General features: G+C 42.0%; 1 protein-coding gene across 1 annotated transcript in view; it reads right to left on the minus strand.

The window, feature by feature from the left end:
* LOC139530177 (peroxisome proliferator-activated receptor alpha-like) overlaps nt 1-2,257 on the minus strand; it is a 62,998-nt gene extending 60,741 nt beyond the window's left edge. The window contains exon 1 of the mRNA XM_071326346.1: nt 2,068-2,257. The gene's annotated coding sequence lies outside the window, so the exon portion shown is untranslated. The remainder of the gene's footprint in view (nt 1-2,067) is intronic.
* Between the last annotated feature and the right edge of the window lie 22,265 nt (nt 2,258-24,522).

Genomic DNA, 24,522 nt, shown 5'->3' on the forward strand with positions numbered 1-24,522 from the left:
AATAAATAAAAGTTTTGCTGCTACTTTGATCTGTCTCCTATACAACCATAATTGTTAGGGAACCACTACCACATACCAGTTAAATTGGTACAGCATTCTCACTAACGGGTGAAACAAATATAGCTGCTTATAAGACACACCTCAAAATATGTTAATAATGAGTAAGAAACAACAATACCACACACCCACTAGTGTTCAAAAGGGTTTTGGCACTCCAAAAATGCAGTATTGATATTGTATTCTGAATCACAGTAAATTACTGGCAGCAATTGGCCAGTAAGTTACTGTAGCGTTTCAGGACAAGGTTTGTAGAATTCCTAAGATACAGTATATTACCGTATTCTGTGGGGATACAGCATTCTCACTCACAGTTGCAACAAATATGGGCGGCAGGTAGCCTTGCTGTTAAGAGCGTTGGACCTGAAAGGTCGCTTGTTAGAATCCCTGAGCCGGCAAGGTGGAAAAATCTCAGCAACTGCTTCCTGGGCTTCTATTAAGGCAAACCCCAGCACTTCTCTGATTTAAAGGTTGGGTTAAATGTGGAGGACACATTTGGTTGAATGCAATCAGTTGTGCAACTGTCTAGGTATCCCCTTTCCCCAAATATAGCTTATTTAAAGCAGACCTTGAAATATGTCAGAGACTCCCTAAACTGAAGAGAGTAGGTTACCGTAGAATGCACAATACCTTTCTGTAAACACTGTAGAATGCACAGTAAAATAAAGTAAATGTGTAACACAGTATTAATTATGGTGCATTGTCAGAGACTCCCCTTCCACAATGCACCATAATTAATATTGTAAAACACATTTATGGTATTTTACTGTGCATTCTACGGAAAGTTCTTGTGCATTCTACGGTAATCTATTGTATTCAGTTTATACAATATAATACTGTTGATTAATAATACAAGTTACTGATACAATTACAAAACGTCTAACAGTATATCCTTACCAAGCCTCACAGAGAATACTGTGACCCATGTGTAACAAATTCAGAAAAATTGTAGATGACTAAAAGAAGGCAACAAATGGGTTAAAATCTCAACAAGCCTGGATGTGGAAAAACCCAGGCAGCATTCCTGTAGCTTGGTTGGACTGGGACAGGTACAGCAGGATTTGGGTCAAGTTTCAGACTCACAGAGGAAGTGTGCAATTTGGCACTGAATGCCACCCTCAGAGAGTGGGGTCACAGCCAGGGCCTGCCATTATCAACATTTGACCCCTGGAGTAATTGGGGTTAAGTACTGTACCTTGCTCAAGATTTTTCACCTTGTCGACATGGGGATTCGAACCCAATGCTCCAACCTCTAGGCTACATGCCGCTCCAACAACTGTCCTTCCAGACAAACATTTTATCTCCATCACTGAATATGTCCTCAACACCACCTCTCGCCCCTATTTGACATATCAAGATAAACTTCAAAGTGTAGGCTAACTGGTGCATGGGACAATAGAACATATGTTTTTGTCTTAACTTAACACTTCTGCAATGAGAAAAATCTTGAACATTTTCTATAAGTGAAATGCATATCCTAAAATAGAACATCTCTCTCAAGCTCCCATGATTAGGGTAAGGCTCCACTAGGGCAAACATTTGTTACTTTGATTCAAGGACTATGCAGTGCAACATGTAGCCTAGTCTATGCGTGGGAAAAATAACTTAACAATGTCTTGCATGTGCAACTTGGAGTATAAGACAGTCACAAAACTCTCATGGGCAGCTGTTTATTCATAGTAGTAACAGACTACGGGAGTTATGAACAGCCTTACATCACGAAAAGCATGTATCGATATCCATGTCGGATGCGCCGGCGTGCTCGATGTGAAATCAGATTATACAATAACAATGGCCCCAGGTATGTTGTTGCAACACTATCTATTCATAGATTTTCTGTTATTTTGCTCAAACTACAAATATGAATGGAATAAATTCCATCAAAAACATCAGTCGATGAAATTAGGCAAATTCGAATCGTAACATTTCAATTCTGTCAACACCATATATACATAAAGTAATGCAATTCACATCAATATGTGCAGTAATAAAGCGCTCAAATTGATCTACCTTACAGTAGACAGCCCGATCTGAAGCCGCCATATCGTCAGAAATCTAGGTGCGTTGAGAAACTGTCAGTGCGAGATCGGGAGGAACGAGGAGAGAAAAATAGCCCCCTTCTACACGTCCTTGTTTGTCTCCTAAACAACGCTGTCGCTGTCGCTGTCAAAATTCCCCACCACACAGACCACAGAGCTCGACCCACCCGCCGGAACTGACGTCATAACTGACAGCTGAGGCAAAATAAGCACACACCCCTGACACACCTATCATTTCAACGAATAGAAAAAGTTCATTAAAAGATCTCAATTGTCACACCTCGCGTCCTCGCTCCTCGTCTCCTTCTCAACAACCATTGGATGACAAAGCCAGAGGTCCCTCCTCTCTGTCCTTCTCCTCCAATAGGTTTTGAGAAGGAGGAGGGGTGAGAGGACTCGAGAAGAATGATATTGAGATTCTCCCCATGTCTTTTCCTTGTTCAGGACGCCTCCTAACAATGAAAGGACATGAGAGAGCAAGGCAAGAACAGTCCGCATCATCCAACTCTGTCCACTAGTCGCTGTTTGCCAATGTCGTAGGAAAGAATGTCACAGAAGCATCAATAACACTAAATATGGGCATTATAAGAACTTTCATGCTCCACTTTTGTGCCCTCATATCTACATTTACTCAATGTTTATATACCTGTATTACCATGTTAAAAACATAAACACACACACAAACACACAGGTCGTTATTGTAAAATATAATGTGTTCTCAATGACTTACCTGTTAAATAGTGGCAAAATAAACACACACATTCCACTTCAAGTGCCCCCTACTAGTTCCCTGAATCCCATGTCATGCCCCCCTCTGCCCCCACAGCTCACCACTGGCCCTAGAGAGTACACTTTTAAAATATGCTGGGTGACTCAGTTGGGTCACTTGAAAGCCTTGTTCACATTGGCAGTTTGAAGTGACTCAAATCCTATTTATTTGCATATCCGATTCAAATCTGTTCTTCTGAACAGCCAAAAAACACCTGTACTATGACCACTAGTGTAGCCATGTTACCTTTGTAGGTGGTTTGAAATCAGATACAAATCTGATTCCTGGCCATGTGACTTGTGTCTGAATGGTCAAATCTGATTTATTTACCCTCAAGTGGCTTTTAGACTGTTATTTGACATATCTTGTTGCTTGCTAGCTACTCTGTTTAAAGTTTTGACAAGAACATGTGGTAGCTAACTTGCTTGTTAATTGTTTACAAACAAATTAGTGAATGTGCTAGAAAGCTAAACAACTACCTAGCTAGCTAGTTGACTGCTGTGGCTAGCTAGCTAGTTGACTGCTGTGGCTACCTAGCTAGTTGACTGCCGTGGCTAGCTAGCTAGTTGACTGCCGTGGCTACCTATCTAGTTGACTGCCGTGGCTACCTAGCTAGTTGACTGCTGTGGCTAGCTAGCTAGTTGACTGCTGTGGCTACCTAGCTAGTTGACTGCTGTGGCTAGCTAGCTAGTTGACTGCTGTGGCTACCTAGCTAGTTGACTGCTGTGGCTAACCAAAAATGACTTGTTTTGAAAGTTGAATAATTTATTCTTTGAGGCTTTAAAAGTGTTCTTACACTATACTTTAGAACATTCAAAGCAACTGGGAAACATTCGTGGAACATGAAACATGTGGTAGCTAACTTGCTTGTTAATTGTTTACAAACAAATTAGTGAATGTGCTAGAAAGCTAAACAACTACCTAGCTAGCTAGTTGACTGCTGTGGCTAGCTAGCTAGTTGACTGCTGTGGCTAGCTAGCTAGTTGACTGCCGTGGCTAGCTAGCTAGTTGACTGCCGTGGCTACCTATCTAGTTGACTGCCGTGGCTACCTAGCTAGTTGACTGCCGTGGCTAGCTAGCTAGTTGACTGCTGTGGCTACCTAGCTAGTTGACTGCTGTGGCTAGCTAGCTAGTTGACTGCTGTGGCTACCTAGCTAGTTGACTGCTGTGGCTAACCAAAAATGACTTGTTTTGAAAGTTGAATAATTTATTCTTTGAGGCTTTAAAAGTGTTCTTACACTATACTTTAGAACATTCAAAGCAACTGGGAAACATTCGTGGCCGGCATTGTTGCCACCTTAGCTTGCTACATAACTTCTGAGCGATAGGAAGCATGAGCACCACCACCAATCAGCCTACACCACTGCGAACACACACCTGTTGTTACTATGACCACTAGCGTAGCCATGTCAGCAAATTACTGCTGTCTGAACACACACAAATTCGATTTGGTTACTTGTAACTTGCTGTTTGGACAGTCAGTAGTCCAAAATGGATTTAAAAAACAAAACTGATCCGAGCATTAAGGCCTGCACTGTGAACAAGGCTTCAGTTGGGTTATTGAGCTATGATCCACAGCGTTAGATCAGAAGACTGGAGGCTTGGCTTAGTAGGGCGTGGCTGTCAAATAGTTATTTTTGGCCACCTGCGAGAGTACATGTAATTCTGGTCAATCTATTCTGTTGTATTGTCAACACATGTTAAGGGTGAGCACTGACACATTGGTAGCTTAATGAGGCTTACACAAGTTGAGTTCCTCAAATGCCTATGCGTATCCCAACGTTGGAATAGTTACAACTTTATATTATTTAAACAATGTTATTAATTGTATATTAAAAAGGTACTGAACAGTCATTCTTATTCCTATGTAAAATATATTTTTGTCTGTCACGCCCTGACCGTAGAGAGCTTTTTATGTCTCTATTTTGGTTTGGTCAGGGTGTGATTTGGGTGGGCATTCTATGTTCATTTTCTATGTTTTGTATTTCTTTGTGTTTGGCCGGGTGTGGTTCTCAATCAGAGGCAGCTGTCTATCGTTGTCTCTGATTGAGAATCATACTCAGGCAGCTTTTTCCCACCTGTGTTTTGTGGGTAGTTGTTTTCTGTTTAGGTTGTTTCCCTGACAGAACTGTGCGCTTTCGTTTTCTCCTTTTGTTTTTGTGAACATTAAATTATGAACACTTTCAACGCTGCGCTTTGGTCTCATTCTGACGACGAACATCACAGAGTGACTAAAATATTACCCTTAATATTTGTTTTAGATAAAAATGCTACATTGTGTAGAAAAAGTACTTTATCACTCATGTCTGACTACTAGGAAGTTTGAACAGATAGGCTGAGTGGGCATGGGGGCCTATATTCATGAGCTCCCCCTAACTGACAGCTCTTTGAAACCCCTATGACAAACAACTTGAATGTAGTGAGCAGCATTATTCTCTTTTCCTACTTTGGTGATACACAAAGCAACTCAAACATTGACATTGCATCAATTATACATCTCCCATTTGGCACATTGCTTGTAATGTAGTACACAGCAGCACACATACATGTGTTGACTTGGCAACTGTATCGGAGTCTTGAAAGACCCCTTTTGTTGCATGCTGGCTGAAGACCTAGCTAGCCAGGAACTAGCTAACACCAGACACAGATTAATAGTGAAACATATAAGTATCTTTGCCATAGATGAAAACTGTAAACTTTTTTATAATATTTGCTGACAGTTTACAGTCAAATGTTGGCACCAGTAGATTAGCTATCTTGCTATATAAATCACTCCCTTCTGCAAACACGCCTTCTCCGATGTTGGTTACAAGGCATAATTAATTTAAATTGGGTAGAAGAATATCACGTTACCATTGGCGTATTCAAATGAGAACGTTAGGGTGATGTCACCATGTGCCCTTAACAATCCTGCTTCCTAAATCCAAATAGTTCGACACAGGGCAGGGGAACAGTAACTTAATTTTTTTTATATTTTTAGTCATTTAGCAGACGCTCTTATCCAGAGCGACTTACAGTAGAGTGCATACATTTTATTATTTATTTTTTTACATACTGAGACAAGGATATCCCTACCGGCCAAGAGCAGACGCTCTTATCCAGAGCGACTTACAGTAGAGTGCATACATTTTATTACATTTATATATATTTTTTATTATTATTATTTTTTTACATACTGAGACAAGGATATCCCTACAGGCCAAACCCTCCCTAACCCAGACGACGCTATGCCAATTGTGTGTCGCCCCACGGATCTCCCGGTTGCGGCCGGCTGCGACAGAGCCTGGGCGCGAACCCAGAGACTCTGGTGGCGCAGCTAGCACTGCGATGCAGTGCCCTAGACCACTGCGCCACCCGGGAGATCATGAGCAAACTTCACTTTCCATTCTTTGATCTGGTTTAATCCAAGTATCATCAAAATTCAAGAAATATATTATTTTGACTGTTCATGACCTTTAAAATATTTAATGCGCAAAATATTGAAGAAAACTTAATGTTTACAGTGTACAAACATCACATAATGAACAGGAATGACATGTTCGCTCACGGGTGGCCAAAAATACCTATTTCAAAGAAACACCCCCAATAGGCCACACCTCCTGAAAATAATCTATGGATTACATTAAAAAAAGACATTCAGCATGAAAGTGAATAAAAACTGATGGCTAAATTAACCCATGTTTGATTATTCCAAAGGTGTGGCCTATTGGGGGCTTTGGCAACCCATGAGGATAAATGTCATTCATGTCCATCATTTTAAGTTTGTGCTCCATAAGTTTGCATTTTTATTACATTTTTTTGCACATCACACCTTCTGATATAAAATGCAAAAATAACATGATATGGTGGATGGTCTCCTCTCAGCTGATGGAGCTATCTCCATCCCTCTGGAAGGTGACCCCAAGCAGCGTGGTGGTCTCTGTTTTGCTGGTTTTCTGTTCTACCTGATAATTCATTGCACACACCTGGTGTCCCAGATCTAATTCAGTCCCTAATCCCAGACCTAATTCAGTCCCTAGTGAAACTTGGTTCAAGGTCCAAAGTTGAGTTTGTGGGCTCTTGGTATATGACGTACAGCAGACACGTGGGAGTACTTCACTGACCTCCGGGTCTTGTGTTCCCAGGTGTGTCTGTTCGCTGCTCAGGTTGTCCTTCCTCTCCTCTGCAGATCCAACACCTGTCCCGGTTCCAGGTTTCCTCCAGACGTGACGCTTGGCATTCAGGTCAAAGAGTTCAATCTCAGTTTCATCAGACCAGATAATATTGTTTCTCATGGTCTGAGAGTCTTGAGGTACCTTTTGGCAACCTCCAAGTGGGCTGTCAAGTGCCTTTTACTGAGGAGTGGCTTCAGTCTGGACAATCTACCCTAAAGGCCTGATTGGTGGAGTGCTGCAGAGATGGTTGTCCTTCTGGAAGGTTCACGCATCTCCACAGAGGAACTCTGTCAGAGTGACCATCGGGTTCTTGGTATCCTCCCTGACCAAGGCCCTTCTCCCCCGATTGCTCAGTTTGGCCGGGTGGCCAGCTCTAGGAAGAGTCTTGGTGGTTCCAAACTTCTTCCATTTAAGAATGATGGAGGCCACTGGTTTCTTGGGGACCTTCAATGCTGCAGAAATGTTTTGGTACCCTTCCCCAGATTTATGCCTCAACACAATCCTGTCTTGGAGCTCTACGGACAATTCCTTCGACCTCGTGGCTTGGTTTTTGCTCTGACATGCACTGTCAAGTGAGGGACCTTATATAGACAGGCGTGTGCCTTTCCAAATCTAAAGAATTTACTACAGGTGGACTCCAATTAAGTTGTAGAAACAACTCAAGAATGATCAATGGAGAAAGGATGCACCTGAGCTCAATTTCAAGTCTCATAGCATAGGGTCTGAATACTTATGTAAATAAGGTATTCCTGTTTTTTACCTTTAATAAATGTGTAAAAAATTTATAAAAACCTGTTTTCGCTTTGTCATTATGGGGTATTGTGTGTAGATTGTTTGTGTGTAGATTGTGTGTAGATAGTTTTTTTCTTAATAAGCCTGTAATGTAACAAAATGTGGAAAAAGTCAAGGGGTCTGAATACTTTTCCGAAGGTACTGTACATAGGCACTTAGGATACATTTACTCCAAAATGAATTACATTTTAAAGTTCAAATTACATCCATAATTCATTTAAAATTCCAAATAATAAACAATTCAAACAATACGTAATCAATTTAAATTAGATAAATAAACAAAGGGTCATCCAATCAAACAAAAACAAAACAAAAGCAATACATATATATTTTTTATAGTCAGTCAATCGGTCACTCCGTCCACAATGTGTCTGTGTCCTTGTGTTGTGGTAGGGGAAGGGGTGTGGTCTGGGCTGGCAGTTGCTGAAAGGAATTGGCAGGTGTGGTTGGTCAGTGCTGTTTCCAGGGTTGGTGCTGGTGTTGTGGCTTGGACTGGGAAAACCTGGGTTGGTACTTCTCTTGGGACTGGGACTGGAGGCCAAGGGTTGGTGCTGGGGACCGGGAAGAAAAATAACAGGAACCAGTAACTGGGGCTGCTGCAGGTGCTAGGTCAAGATTTGGGTCTGTAGAGGAGAGGAAGGACAACCTGAGCAGTGAGCAGACACACCTGGAAGCACAAGACCCATAGGTCAGTGATGGTACTCCCCTATGGCCTGCTCGCTCCGGGCATACGTCTAGAGCTTTGGTCCTTCCTCCACGCCTCTTCTAGTGTGGTGATGAATGGTTCCTAGTCCTGGTCTGATTCTGTGAGAGGGATAAGTGTTGAGGGAGAAAGGGATGAAGAGGGAGCAGGGGATGGGGGTGGTGGAGGGTATGTCCATTGGCCTGGTGTTGGGGCATGAGTGATGCAGCGGCAAGGCTGGAAGAAAGAAGGAGCAAACAGGGCCCTTGCCCAGACCCACCTTACCACAGAGCAAACAGTTGGTAGGTGTGTTCAATGCTAGTGCCTCCGTGGGGCAGCTCTATGTATGTACTGCACAGTTTGGGCATTCCGAAGCAGTGGACAGAGCCTCTGTTGTTTCCCAGCATGATTATGCTGGGGAGGTGTTGGACTCCGCCCACTCGGGTTGGGTCTGGTTACTAGCCTTTTTTGTGCCCAAGTCCAGACATTGTCTTCGTCCAGGACCCTCCTAGCCGCTGACTTGAGGGTGGCGAAACTGCTTAACCAAACTTGTATGTCGTAGTCCTGGATGCATTCATTGTGGAACTGTACTGTAACTACCTTGGGTTCTGTGTCGGAAAGGGGGGTATGCTCCGAGTTAAATGGGGCTGAATCTTCGCACTTTCAGAACTTTGACCAAAACTATTCTAGTAACTGGGGAGTCCTGAAACTGCCTTCAAATGATTCCTGTGGCGCTGGGGGTTTTACGAGGCAGTTCACGTCAGATGGCACAAAGCCCATTCCTCTCTGGAGAACTACCCTGCTGAATTCCAGGCGGGTCATGGTTTCTGGTCTGGTGGTTGTTGTTGCTGGTCCTGCTATTCCTTGGTGTTTGACGGCTCCATCCTTGGCAGGCTCCTCGTTGGAGATTACTGTCAGCCTCACTGCGTTGTAGTGGCTCATCGAAGTATGTATTTCAATACTTCTGAGTATTCTGTCATTTGTATTATACTTGGCTGAACTATAGTCCAATGTATTTTGGAACAATATACTTCCGAGAGCTGTAATTTGTATTTTCAAAATACAAAATACTTTCTATAAAAAAAAAATTATATAGCAGATCACTATGGTCCCCTTTCAACTTGCATTGGTGTCAGAAGTCTGATGGGACTATGGTGTGATAAGAGCATTTGCTAAATTAACTAAACATAAATGTGTATGTAAAAATTGCATATTATTCCAATAAGCTCCGCCCAAATCAAGGTTTAGTCTAGAAGGGATACATATTTTGTCAAAATGGACGTTTCATAGCAGGTTTAGGAGAATTAACATAGCAGGTTAGGACAATTAGGTTAATAAATTGTATCCCATCTAGCCATGACCCCGAAACAAGTCCAATAACATACTGAATAAAAATGTAAATGCAACATGCAACAATTTCAAAGATTTTACTGAGATACATTTCATATAAGGAAATCATTCAATTGAAATAAATTCATCAGGCCCTTATCTATGGATTTCACATGGCTAGGAATACAGATATGAATCTATTGGTCACATATACCTTAAAAAAGGGTAGGGGGATCAGAAAACCAGTCAGTATCTGGTGTGACCACCATTTGTCTCATGCAGCGCAACACGCTCCTTCATAGAGTTGACCAGGCTGTTGATTGTGGCCTGTAGAATGTTGTCCAACTCCTCTTCAATGGCTGTGCGAAGTTGCTGGATATTGGCGGGAACTAGAGCATGCTGTTGTAGACGTTGATCCAGAGCATTCCAAACTTGCGTAATGGGTGACATATCTGGTGATTACGCAGGACATGGAAGAACTGGGACATTTTCAGCTTCCAGGAATTGTGTACAGATCTTTGTGACGTGGGGCTGTGCATTATCATGCTGAAACATGAGGTGATGGAGGCGGATGAATGTCACGACAACGGGCCTCAGGATCTCGTTATGGTATCTCTGTGCAGTCAAATTGCCATCGATAAAATTAAATTGTGTTCATTGTCCGTAGCTTATGGCTGCCCATACCATAACCCCACCGCCACAGTGGGGCACTATGTTCACAACGTTGACATCAGCAAACCACTTGCCCACAAAACACGTGGTCTGCGGTTGTGAGGTCGGTTGGACGTACTGACACATTTTCTAAAATGACTTTGGAGACGGTTTACAATAAATTAACATTAAATTCTCTGGCAACAGCTCTGGTGGACATTCCTGCAGTCAGCATGCCAATTGCATGTTTCCTCAAAACTTTAGACATCTGTGGCATTGTGTTGTGTGACAAAACTGCACATTTTAAAGTGGCCTTTTATTGTCCCCAGCACAAGGTGCACCTGTGTAACGATCATGTGGTTTAATCAGCTTCTTGATGTGCCACACCTGTAAGGTGGATGGAGTATCTTGGCAAATAAAACATGCTCACTAACAGGAATGTAAACAAATTTGTGCACATCCTTTTAGAGAAATAAACTTTCTGTGCATATGGAAACATTTCTGGAATATTTTATTTCAGCTCATGAAACATGGGACCAACACCACAAGTTGTGTTTATATTTTTGTCCAGTGTAATACCCTGTGTGCTTTGCAGTTCATTTTGGTATGTCCATTTTCACATAAACATTTACATATTGGTCATTTGGTAAACACGCTCATCCAGAGAGTCAGTGCATTCAACTAAGGTAGATAAACAACACATATCACAGCCATAGCAAATAAAACGGTTCTGGAACCGTTACTGAAAATGTTTTCTGTATTTTAAAATACTAAATACGTATTTAAATTAAATCAATTTCAAAGTACAATTATTTTCTAGTTTATTTTGATACGTTGCTCTTTATTGTGTTTGGTAGTTTTGCCCATAGCCTGATGAAAAGGTCATATAATACTGTCCAAACAAAACAGGCATACCAGGGCAGGAGGACCTTGTCAATGAGAGGCTTGTATTAAATGTCAAAAATACTTAATTCTAAATAATTGTTTTCATGAAGGTTAAATTCTACAGCCATATTAATATGAAAAATACAAAAACCAGTCCATATCATTGTGAGGAACGCCAAACGCATCATAGCGTGGAGTATTAAGTTACCCACAGTTTATATGATTTAGAAGAACATGCATTAAAACCTTGAGGAGAATGTGATAACATATGGATATTGCAATAATTGTTGCACTAATTTCAACATTAATGGACCATTTTTGTTTGTACAGGCCTGGCCAGGTGCTGAGTGTGCAACAACCCGTCCACTGATTACATTTCTCCTGCAGCCTGTTTCTTCATGTTCTGTCCCCGGTCTGGACTCCATCACACTGTGCCATTGGCAGAGTGCTGTGTGTTGCTCCATCAGACCCTGGCTGCTGGCCCAGATACCTTCCTCCTCTTCCCGTACCCTGGGGCCAGTTTGTACCCTCCAGACCCCTGTGCTCCAAATACTGTGCTCCACACACACACGCACGCACGCACGCACGCACACACACACACACACACACACACACACACACACACACACACACACACACATACACAGCCCTGTGGCAAGCGGTAATCGGCAGCTTTCTGCATTCCCTGGAGCGGCTCCAAGGCCCCAGCCATGGCACTGGAGGTTTTTCCCTGTGAAGAAAGGATCATTAAGAAGATAGGGCTCATTTCAACACTTCTTGAACATGTCTCAGAGGGATTGTCAAAAAAAGAGTGTCCAGCCATCGGATTTACAGTCTCTCTGTCTGCACCTCTTTGTTTGGTTTCACAATCTGAATCAGGGGAATGGACACAGAATGTTTCCCCACAGCTCCTTCATTGAGGATCAACCCATTGACTCCCATTTGAGACAAAATGGCATAACCATACAGATATGCAATATAAACTCAGCAAAAAAAGAAACGTCCCCTTTTCAGGACCCTGTCTTTCAAAGATAATTCGTAAAAATCCAAATAACTTCACAGATCTTCATTGTAAAGGGTTTAAACTATCATTGTCTGAAAAATATAATTGTCTATCATTGTCTATCATTGTCTTAAAATATCATTGTCTGATCTACTGACCTACACTGAACAAAAATATAAACGCAACATTTACAGTGTTGGTCCCATGTTTCAATAGCTAAAATATATGTATTTTTAAATATTCCATACGCACAAAGAATTCATTTTTTTGCCAAGATAATTCATCCACCTGAAAGGTGTGGCATATCAAGAAGGGGGGGGGGGGGGGGTGCTGAGGAGTATTCCTGTATGTAATAAAACACTATTGTGGGGAAAAACTCATTATGATTGGCTGGGCCTGCCTGCGGCCACCCATGGCTGCCACCCTACCCAGCATGTGAAAACCATAGATTAGGGCCAAACAAAATTATTTCAATTGACTGATTGCCTCATATGAACTGTAACTCAGTAAAATCTTAGAAATTGTCACCTGTTGCGTTTATATTTTTGTTCAGTATATAAAACAATTAAAAAAACAATAGCTTTGGTGCTATTTTCACATGTATGTTGTGAATTTTCAAAACTCTTAATACAAAACTCCAAATTGGTAACATTTGTAACGCAGCAAGTCTTATATTCAAAACCTCTTGTGCATTCATTTTGTTTGGAAACATCTTTCATCACACAACCATTGATCCAAAATATAAGTTTACTGTGAAATGCCATGAGCAGCAAATGGCACCTTTACAGTGCATTCTGAAAATATTCAGACCACGAGAAATCCTCATCAATCAACACACAATACCTCATAACGACAAAAGAAAACAGGTTTAAGACATTTTTGCAAGTTAATTAGAAATAAAATACTCAAATATCACATTTACATAAACATTCAGACCCTTTACTCAGTACTTTGCTGAAGCACCTTTGGCAGCGATTACAGCCTCAAGTCTTCTTGGGTATGACGCTACAAGCTTGGCACACCTGTATTTGGGGAGTTTCTCCCATTCGCCTCTGCAGATCCTCTCAAGCTCTCTCAGGTTCTATGGGGAGTGTCGCTGCACAGCTATTTTCAGGTCTCTCCAGATATGTTTGATCGGGTTCAAGTCCGGGCTCTGGCTGGGCCACTCAAGGACATTCAGAGACTTGTCCTGAAGCCACTCCGGCGTTGTCTTGGCTCTGTGCTTAGGGTCGATGTCCTGTTGGAAGGTGAACCTTTGCTGCAATCTGAGGTCCTGAGTGCTCTGGAGCAAGTTTTCATGAAGGACCTCTCTCTACTTTGCTCTGTTCATCTTTCCCTTGATCCTGAATTGTTTCCCAGGCCCTGCCGCTGAAAAACATCCCCACAGCATGATGCTGCCACCACCCTGCTTCACCGTAGAGATGGTGTCAGGTTTCCTCCAGATGTGAAGCTTAGCATTCAGACCAAAGAGTTCAATCTTGGTTTCTTCAAACCAGAGAATCTTGGTTTCTTCAAACCAGAGAATCTTGTTTCTTATGGTCTGAGAGTCCTTTAGGTTCCTTTTGGCAAACCCCAAGCGGGCTGTCATGTACCTTTTACTGAGGAGTGGCTTCTGTCTGGCCACTCTACCATAAACGCCTGAAGTGCTGCAGAGATGGTTGTCGTTCTGTAAGGTTCTCCCATTTCCAAAGAGGAACTCTGGAGGTCTGTCAGAGTGATCATCGGGTTCTTGGTAACCTCCGTGACCAAGGACCTTCTCACCCGATTCCTCAGTTTGGCCGGGCAGCCAGCTCGAAAATCTAATCAAATCAAACTTTATTTGTCACATGCGCCTTACTGTGAACTTTATTTGTAGACCTTACCGTGAAATGCTTACTTACAAGTCCTTAACCAACAGTGCAGTTCAAGAAGAGTTAAGGAAATATTCCCCAAATAAACTAAAGTAAAAAAATAAAATAATGAAAATAAAAAAAGTAACACAATAACATAACAATAACGAGTCTATATACAGGGGGTACCGGTACCGAGTCAGTGTGTGGGGGTACAGGTTCGTTGAGGTAATTTGTACATGTAGGTACTGGTGAAGTGACAATGCATAGATAATAAACAGTGAGTAGCAGCAGTGTAAAAATAAATAGGGAGGGGGTCAATGTAATAGTTCGGTGGCCATTTGATGAATTGTTCAGCAGTCTTATGGCTTGGGGGTAGAAGCTGTTAAGGAGCCATTTGGTCCTATACTTGGTGCTCCTGTACCGCTTGCCGTGCGTTAGCAGAGAAAACAGTCTATGACTTGGGTGACTGGAGTCTCTGACAATTTTATGGGCTTTCTTCTGACACTGCCTATTATATAGGTCCTGGATGGCAGGAAGCTTGGCCCCAGTGATGTACTGGACCGTACACACTACTCTCTGTAGCGCCTTACGGTCAGATGCCCAGCAATTGCCATACTAGGCAGTGATGCAACTGGTCAGGATGCGCTCGATGGTGCAGCTGTAGAACCTTTTGAGGATCTGGGGACCCATGCCAAATCTTTTCAGTCTCCTTAGGGGGAAAAGTTTTGTTATGCCCTATTCATGACTGTCTTGGTGTGTTTGGACCATGATAGTTCGTTGGTGATGTGGACACCAAGGAACTTCAATCTCTCGACCCGCTCCACTACAGCCCCGTTGATGTTAATGGGGGGCCTGTTCAGTCCTCCTTTTCCTGTAGTCCACAATCAGCTCCTTTGTCTTGCTCACATTGAGGGAGAGGTTGTTGTCCTGGCACCACACTGCCAGGTCTCTGACCTCCTCCCTACAGGGTGTCTCATCGTTGTCGGTGATCAGGCCTACCACTGTTGTGTCATCAGCAAACTTAATGATGGTGTTGGAGTCGTGTTTGGACACGCAGTCGTGGGTGAACAGGGAGTACAGGAGGGGACTAAGTACACACCCCTGAGGGGCCTCAGTATTGAGGATCAGCGTGGCAGACGTGTTGTTGTGAACCCTTACCACCTGGGGGTGGCCCGTCAGGAAGTTCAGGACTCTAGTAAGAGTCTTGGTGGTTACAAACTTCTTCCATTTAAGAATGACGGAGGCCACTGTGTTATTGGGGACCTTCAATGCTGCAGACATTTTATGGTACTCTTCCCCAAATCTGTGCCTCGACACAATCTTGTCTCGGCTCTCTATGGACAATTCCTTCAACCTCATGTCTAGGTTTTTGCTCTGACATGCACTGTCAACTGTGGGACCTTAAATAGACAGATGTGCCTTTTTAATACATGTCCAATCAATTGAATTTACCACAGGTGGACTCCATTCAAGTTGTGAAACGTCTCAAGGATGATCAATGGAAACAGGATGCCCCTGAGCACATTTTCAAGTCTCATAGCAAAGGGTCTGAATAGTTATGTAAATAAGGTATTTCTGTTTATGTAAATTTGCAAACATTTCTAAAAAACAGTTTTTGCTTTGTCATTATGGGGTATTGATTCTAGATTGATGAGGAACATTTTTTATTTAATCCATTTTAGAAAAAGGCTGTAACATAAGAAAATGTGGAAAAAGTCAAGGGGTCTGAATACTTTCCGAATGCACTGTAAACATGGTCGCACAGGTTCATGGCTCCTAAGAAACTTTGCAATGTACAAGCATTTCGCTACATCCGCAATAACATCTGCTAAATATGTTTAGACGACCAATACAATTTGATTTGTCGATTTGAATTGATTGATTTAATCACCAAAACACAAGATAATGATATCTTCTGAATGTAGTTGTTTTAACATCCAAATAGCAAAAATGGCAAGATACATGTTTCAAAATTGCCCTTTGAATGTAATATGCTACAGTACTGCGAATTACAGTACATTACACTGTTTTGACATTAGGCAATATATACTTGCACTAGCCATCAAAATACATAACATAATTTCTATCCCATGTGTGATAAAAGGTGTGATTGAAAACATCTTTCACAATCATTGATGAAAAAATATATTGTTCAGATATGTGTGATAAATAGACCCTTCGATAGTATCACATCGAGCAGTAGCCCTCACTGCTGCTCGATCATCCTATTTTTCCAACTTAATTGAGGAAAATAAGAACAATCCGAAATTTCTTTTTGATACTGTCGCAAAGCTAACTAAAAAGCAGCATTCCCCAAGTGAGGATGGCTTTCACTTCAGCAGTAATAAATTCATGAACTTTTTTGAGGAAAAGATCATGATCGTTAGAAAGCAAATTACGGACTCCTCTTTAAATCTGCGTATTCCTCCAAAGCTCAGCTGTCCTGAGTCTGCACAACTCTGCCAGGACCTAGGATCAAGAGAGACACTCAAGTGTTTTAGTACTATATCTCTTGACACAATGATGAAAATAATCATGGCCTCTAAACCTTCAAGCTGCATACTGGACCCTATTCCAACTAAACTACTGAAAGAGCTGCATCCTGTGTTTGGCCCTCCTATGTTGAACATAATAAACGGCTCTCTACCCACCGGATGTGTACCAAACTCACTAAAAGTGGCAGTAATAAAGCCTCTCTTAAAAAAGCCAAACCTTGACCCAGAAAATATAAAAAACTATCGGCCTATATCGAATCTTCCATTCCTCTCAAAAATGTTAGAAAAAGCTGTTGCACAGCAACTCACTGCCTTCCTGAAGACAAACAATGTATACGAAATGCTTCAGTCTGGTTTTAGACCCCATAATAGCACTGAGACTGCACTTGTGAAGGTGGTAAATGACCTTTTAATGGCGTCAGACCGAGGCTCTGCATCTGTCCTCGTGCTCCTAGACCTTAGTGCTGCCTTTGATACCACATTCTTTTGGAGAGATTGGAAACCCAAATTGGTCTACACGGACAAGTTCTGGCCTGGTTTAGATCTTATCTGTCGGAAAGATATCAGTTTGTCTCTGTGAATGGTTTGTCCTCTGACAAATCAACTGTACATTTCGGTCTTCCTCAAGGTTCCGTTTTAGGACCACTATTGTTTTCACTATATATTTTACCTCTTGGGGATGTCATTCGAAAGCATAATGTTAACTTTCACTGCTATGCGGATGACACACAGCTGTACATTTCAATGAAACATGGTGAAACCCCAAAATTGCCCTTGCTAGAAGCCTGTGTTTCAGACATAAGGAAGTGGATGGCTGAAAACGTTCTACTTTTAAACTCGGACAAAACAGAGATGCTTGTTCTAGGTCCCAAGAAACAAAGAGATCTTCTGTTAAATCTGACAATTAATCTTGATGGTTGTAAAGTCGTCTCAAATAAAACCGTGAAGGACCTCGGCGTTACTCTGGACCCTGATCTCTCTTTTGACGAACATATCAAGACTGTTTCAAGGACAGCTTTTTTCCATCTACGTAACATTGCAAAAATCAGAAACTTTCTGTCCAAAAATGATGCAGAAAAATATATCCGTGCTTTTGTTACTTCTAGTTTAGACTACTGCAATGCTCTACTTTCCGGCTACCCGGATAAAGCACTAAATAAACTTCAGTTAGTGCTAAATACGGCTGCTAGAATCCTGACTAGAACCCAAAAAATTTGATCATATTACTCTAGTGCTAGCCTCCCTACACTGGCTTCCTGTTAAGGCAAGGGCTGATTTCAAGGTTTTACTGCTAACCTACAAAGCATTATATGGGCTTGCTCCTACCTATCTTTCCGATTTGGTCCTGCCGTACATACCTACACGTACGCTACGGTCACAAGACGCAGGCCTCCTAATTATCCCTAGAATTTCTAAGCAAACAGCTGGAGGCAGGGCTTTCTCCTATAGATCTCAATTTTTATGGAATGGTCTGCCTACCCATGTGAGAGACGCAGACACGGTCTCAACTTTTAAGTCTTTACTGAAGACTCATCTCTTCAGTGGGTCTATGATTGAGTGTAGTCTGGCCCAGGAGTGTGAAGGTGAACGGAAAGGCTCTGGAGCAACGAACCGCCCTTGCTGTCTCTGCCTGGCCGGTTCCCCTCTCTCCACTGGGATTCTCTGCCTCTAACCCTATTACAGGGGCTGAGTCACTGGCTTACTGGTGCTCTTTCATGCCGTCCCTAGGAGGGGTGCGTCACTTGAGTGGGTTGAGTCACTGACGTGATCTTCCTGTCTGGGTTGGCGCCCCCCCCTGGGTTGTGCCGTGGCGGAGATCTTTGTGGGCTATACTCGGCCTTGTCTCAGGATGGTAAGTTGGTGGTTGAAGATATCCCTCTAGTGGTGTGGGGGCTGTGCTTTAGCAAAGTGGGTGGGGTTATATCCTTCCTGTTTGGCCCTGTCCGGGGGTATCATCGGATGGGGCCACAGTGTCTCCTGACCCCTCCTGTCTCAGCCTCCAGTATTTATGCTGCATTAGTTTATGTGTCGGGGGGCTAGGGTCAGTTTGTTATATATGGAGTACTTCTCCTGTCTTATCCAGTGTCCTGTGTGAATTTAAGTATGCTCTCTCTAATTCTCTCTTTCTCTCTTTCTTTCTCTCTCTCAGAGGACCTGAGCCCTAGGACCATGCCTCAGGACTACCTGGCATGATGACTCCTTGCTGTCCCCAGTCCATCTGGCCGTGCTGCTGCTCCAGTTTCAACTGTTCTGCCTGCGGCTATGGAACACTGACCTGTTCACCGGACGTGCTACCTGTCCCAGACCTGCTGTTTTCAACTCTCTAGAGACTGCAGGAGCGGTAGAGATACTCTTAATGATCGGCTATGAAAAGCCAACTGACATTTACTCCTGAGGTGCTGACTTGCTGCACCCTCGACAACTACTGTGATTATTATTATTTGACCATGCTGGTCATTTATGAACATTTGAACATCTTGGCCCTGTTCTGTTATAATCTCCACCCGGCACAGCCAGAAGAGGACTGGCCACCCCTCATAGCCTGGTTCCTCTCTAGGTTTCTTCCTAGGTTTTGGCCTTTCTAGGGAGTTTTTCCTAGCCACCGTGCTTCTACACCTGCATTGCTTGCTGTTTGGGGTTTTAGGCTGGGTTTCTGTACAGCACTTTGAGATATCAGCTGATGTAAGAAGGGCTATATAAATACATTTGATTTTGATTTGATATAATTACAACATACAGTACAAGTCAAAAGTTTGGACACACCTACTCATTCAAGGATTTTTCTTTATTTGTACTATTTTCTACATTGCAGAATAATAGTGAAGACATCAAAACTATGAACCAGAAAAGTGTTAAACAAATCAAAATCTATTTTATATTTGAGATTCTTCAAAGTAGTGGAATTTCTTTCCTTCTTAATGCGTTTGAGCCAATCAGTTGTGTAGGGGCGGTATTCAGAAGAGAGCCCTATTTGGTAAAAGACCAAGTCCATATTATGGCAAGAACAGCTCAAATAAGCAAAGAGAAATAGCAGTACATAATTACATGAAGGTCAGTCAATCCGGAAAATGTCAAGAACTTTCTTTTGAAGTTTCTTCAAGTGCAGTCGCAAAAACCATCAAGTGCTATGATGAAACTGGCTCTCATGAGTACGGCCACAGGAAACAAAGTCATAGAGTTACCTCTGCTGCAGAGGATAAGTTCATTCGAGTTTGCAGCCCACATAAACGCTTCACAGACTTCAAGTAACAGACACATCTCAACATCAACTGTTCAGAGGAGACTGGTTGAATCAGGCCTTCATGGTCAAATTGCTGCAAAGAAACCACTACTAAAGGACACCTATAATAAGAAGAGACTTGCTTGGCCCAAGCAAGTCTCTTCTTATTGGTGTCCTTTAGTAGTGGTTTCCATGAAAATTAGACCGGTGGAAATCTGTCTTTTGGTCCAAATTTGTCCAAATTTGAGATTTTTGGTTCCAACCGCTGTGTCTTTGTGAGACGCAGAATATGTGAACGGATGCTCTCTGCATGTGTTGTTCCCACCATGACGCATTGAGGAGGTGTGGGGGTGTGGGGGTGCTTTGCTGGTGACACTGTTAGTGATTCATTTACAATTGAAGACAATCTGCAGCAATACGCCATCCCATCTGGTTTGCGCTTAGTGGGACTATCATTTGTTTTTCAACAGGACAATGACCCAACAACATAGGTTCTCATCGACACAGTAAATGTCTTCATTGTTCATGCACTTGGGGAAAAAACCTTTTGGCATGGCAAATCCATGCCTGAAGGAGGTTGGCATGCTCAAGGGGATGACAATCATACACCTTCCACCTGTATTGTAATCATGCATTGTATATTACAGTATTGTATTGTATTTATGTCCTTTAGTGGTCCTGTGTGGCTCAGTTACTAAGCACATGGCATTAATAACACTAGAGTGGTGGGCTCAATTGCCAAAGGGGTAACTTTGGATAAAAACCCCTGCTACATAAATGGCATATATCACAATACTGTATTGACCAATGCAATTTTATGAAAGCAGTGTGAAACCCCCCATCAAAAATACCCCAGCAATTTCATGTTGGATACATGCTTACTGTATAGAGGATGTATTACATTCCCCTGCTGAAAAAAACAGCATAGATCAGCCTTCGCTGTGTTTTCGCTAGTGATGTTACATTTGATGCCGGAGCTCCAAAGCATGCATCGAAATCGCTAAGCAGTTTACTTCGAAGCAGTTTGCCAATGCCTTTATCTTTTTATCAGAAGCACAGGATCAATAACGTTTGAAGCTTTGTTTTGTCAAACAACCACCTGATTGGTTTGGTATTGGTTTGGTAGAAGACGATATGGTTACGCTACGCACGTGCTAGGGAGTGTGGGACGTCATCTATAATAATTTGGCTGCTCTAAATTATTTTGACCAGCAGGTGCCACTAGTGTACACTGTGTTGATCAAAGCCTCGCGTAATTAACCTATTTTCGAAAAACAATTGGTTGGAAAACCTCATTGCTTCATCAAGCCTGGTTTCCCCGTCACTAGCTTTCATTTTGTTTATGCTGGTGACTAGTCTTTGTTGTGTTTTGACACTAGTGACCAGCATCCAGACTGTGTGGATCATCCAACAATTGTAACTTTTACTGACCTACAAGCTGCATTCAGAATGACTGAGGGTGGGGGTCTTTCTCTCGCCACCATGTTTTCCTTTTATACCATGAAATGCTACGCTATTAAAAATGGTATCCACGAGTTCATCTGACTCGGAGGAACTAGCGAAGCGGCTTCATTAATAAAATTCTATAGTAGCCCTTTAAAAGATTCCTGTAATTTTACAGTACACTACAGGGTACTAGTTGCAGTGAAAGTAAAGTAAACACAGGTGGGTTAACGTGTTATTGCTGTAGATGGACAGTATACTGCTGATTACTTGAGACTATACCTCCATTGGGATTTGAACTGCTGCCAGGTCTGGGTGAATGGCAGAGATTGACCACAGATTTAATGGCAAGAATACAGTTCTGCACTTTGCTAAATGTCGCCCAGAATCAAGCCAATAATTGTCTGATTATCTGACAACACCAATGTAATAATAGCAGTGCTCAGAGACACTTGATGTAAAGTGTACATAAATGCTCTGAGGGTTTGAATCTTTTGGGCAGAAGTGCATTAATGTTTCAGCCGTGCCACTAGGAACATCTTTATTAGTAAGAGTATATATCCACATACTTTCAATATTAGGGTACCGTTAAGGTACAGTGTTGTTTTTTGGGGTAATAAAAGGACAAAGGTCACATAAGGCACCTTCAGAGGTACTCATAGGTACACATAGGACCCACATGGTACTGGTCAGTTATTTTTCTGGTACATGTGCAGATAATCTAGTATAATGGTACATTTGTTGAGGTACAGTCATCACTGGGCTTTCAAATGTAGGTGGGGCAGTATACTGGTGGGGCTCATTAGCATATGTGGGTGCATGGTCTAATATATGTGTATTTGTGCCAACCATCAGTGGAAGTGTTGTCCCAGTTTAAGTGGTTGATGGTTATGTTGACAAAGGATACATACCTCTTTTAACACTGTCAGTTATGCAATCTTTGTATGAGTACATGACATTTAGAAGCTGCACTGTCAGTCAAAATCTTGTTTCTCATGAAATTGGAGGATATTTGGATGAAACCAGATCACCAAAGTGTGAACAATGGCTGTTGTGTCTGCTTTGGTGAAGCTTTATCATAAAGTTACTGGTCCCCTCCCCCATGTCAAACACTTGCTTAAGAGAAGGGATTATTAAGGGGATAGGGTGACATCCCCCTAACTCTAATTTTAATACACCAATGGTAACATGATATGCTCTTACCTAATTTGAATAAGTACCTCCTTGTAACCAATATCGGAGAAGGCATGTCTGCAGAGAGCTAGCTACTCTACTGGTGCCAAAATTTGACTGTTGTGTGTCAGCAAATATAATTTAACTTTTACACTATTCATCTATGGCAAAGATACTTATATGTTTCCCCTTTCATCTGTGTCTGGTGTTAGCTAGTTACTGGCTAGCTAGGTCTTCATCTGTGTCTGGTGTTAGCTAGTTACTGGCTAGCTAGGTCTTCATCTGTGTCTGGTGTTAGCTAGTTACTGGCTAGCTAGGTCTTCATCTGTGTCTGGTGTTAGCTAGTTACTGGCTAGCTAGGTCTTCATCTGTGTCTGGTGTTAGCTAGTTACTGGCTAGCTAGGTCTTCATCTGTGTCTGGTGTTAGCTAGTTACCCTGTCTTTTCGAACTTCCTGGTAGTTAACGGTGAGAGAAAAATAGAAGTACATTTTCTCACATTTTGAGCCTTTCTTTATTCTATATATACACAAATATTATGGGTGATATTTTAGTCATTCAAAAGGCTATTTAACATGGGAATCAGGATTTCTGTTCAGAAGCTTCAAGTATTCTTTGTGGTGAGCACACTTGGGACCCAGTCTCACCTGGACTCAACCTTGAGATCTTGCCACACCATCAAGTCAGTGGGCGTGACAGATCAGCTCCAGTAAGTCACTGTGAATTTCACAATAACTACTTGCAGCAAGCTGATTATTGAAAAGTAAACTTCCCAGTGACCAACTGCCATTAGGTTGTAGAGAAATTCACAATAACCTCATATCAGCAGAACTTGTAATTGCCACAAACTCAAACTGTTGATAACTGAGGTGCTCAACCTTAATTAACTAACGGTTGCCAAAAATACTACATATTTTAGACTATACCCCTAAATATGGCGATGAGCCACTCCCCAATACATTGCCCCCACCTACATTTTAAAGAGCAGTGAAAGTGAGGTAAACAATAACAAGTAATTTTACAACAATAATGCCTTTATTCAACTGTAAACAAACTGTATTTTTACTGCAACTCAGTAGCAGGTAACTTACTGTCAAATCACAGGTTGTTTTTTACAGTGTGTGCCATAAGCACATCTAAAGCATCCTATAACTGTAGAACCTGTCATTGGTTCTACCTAGAACCAGAGGGTTCTTCATGAGAGGGTTCTAAATGGAACGTAAATGGGTTCCCATCCCTACAGGGACAAACAACAGCATGCTTATTTGTTCTAATCTTTGAACAACCTTTATCACACCCACAGATCAATTGGCATAACCTTTATCACACCCACAGATCCATTGGCATAGCAAGAAATACAGGTTGTTGGCACCGGAGAGGTTTTGTGTTCAAATCCCAAATGAAGTTGACTCCCAAGTAATCAGAATATTGCTGGTCTGCGAAACTCTACCCTTCATTATCATATTTCCCAGCATACTGTATTGCAGTTAAATTCTCTTGAATTGTTTGTTTCAATATCTGTGTTTTTGCATGTACACTGATTTATTAATTAATTAATGTATCTTATGCTACACTAACACAAATAACTTACATTTTTCTAAACTAATCCAGTCTGTTAGTTGACTTTTGCACCCATTACTGAAATGGTCTTTCTTGTTTAGATGGTTTAGTTACTCTCATTCAGTTCCTTTTCTATCCCTGGCAGTCATTCTGAATGCAGATTGCAGGAATCCACGCTGGCTGAGTTCCAATAGGAATAAAACGTCACTTTGCAAACTAGCGTAATGTTACTTTATATTGGTTTTGCTTTAGATTATACTTTTCACCAATGTTCAAAACACAACGAAGGCTGGTCACCAGCGAAAACACAACGAAGGCTGGTCACTAGTGAAAACACAACGAAGGCTGGTATGCCAGCATAACCAGCTAGACCAGGGATGGGCAACTACAGTCTTTGGGGGCCTGATCGGTGTCACACTTTTGCCCCAGCCACAGCTGAC

The sequence above is a fragment of the Salvelinus alpinus genome, chromosome 9 (assembly GCF_045679555.1).
Source record: "Salvelinus alpinus chromosome 9, SLU_Salpinus.1, whole genome shotgun sequence".
Lineage (NCBI taxonomy): Eukaryota > Metazoa > Chordata > Actinopteri > Salmoniformes > Salmonidae > Salvelinus > Salvelinus alpinus.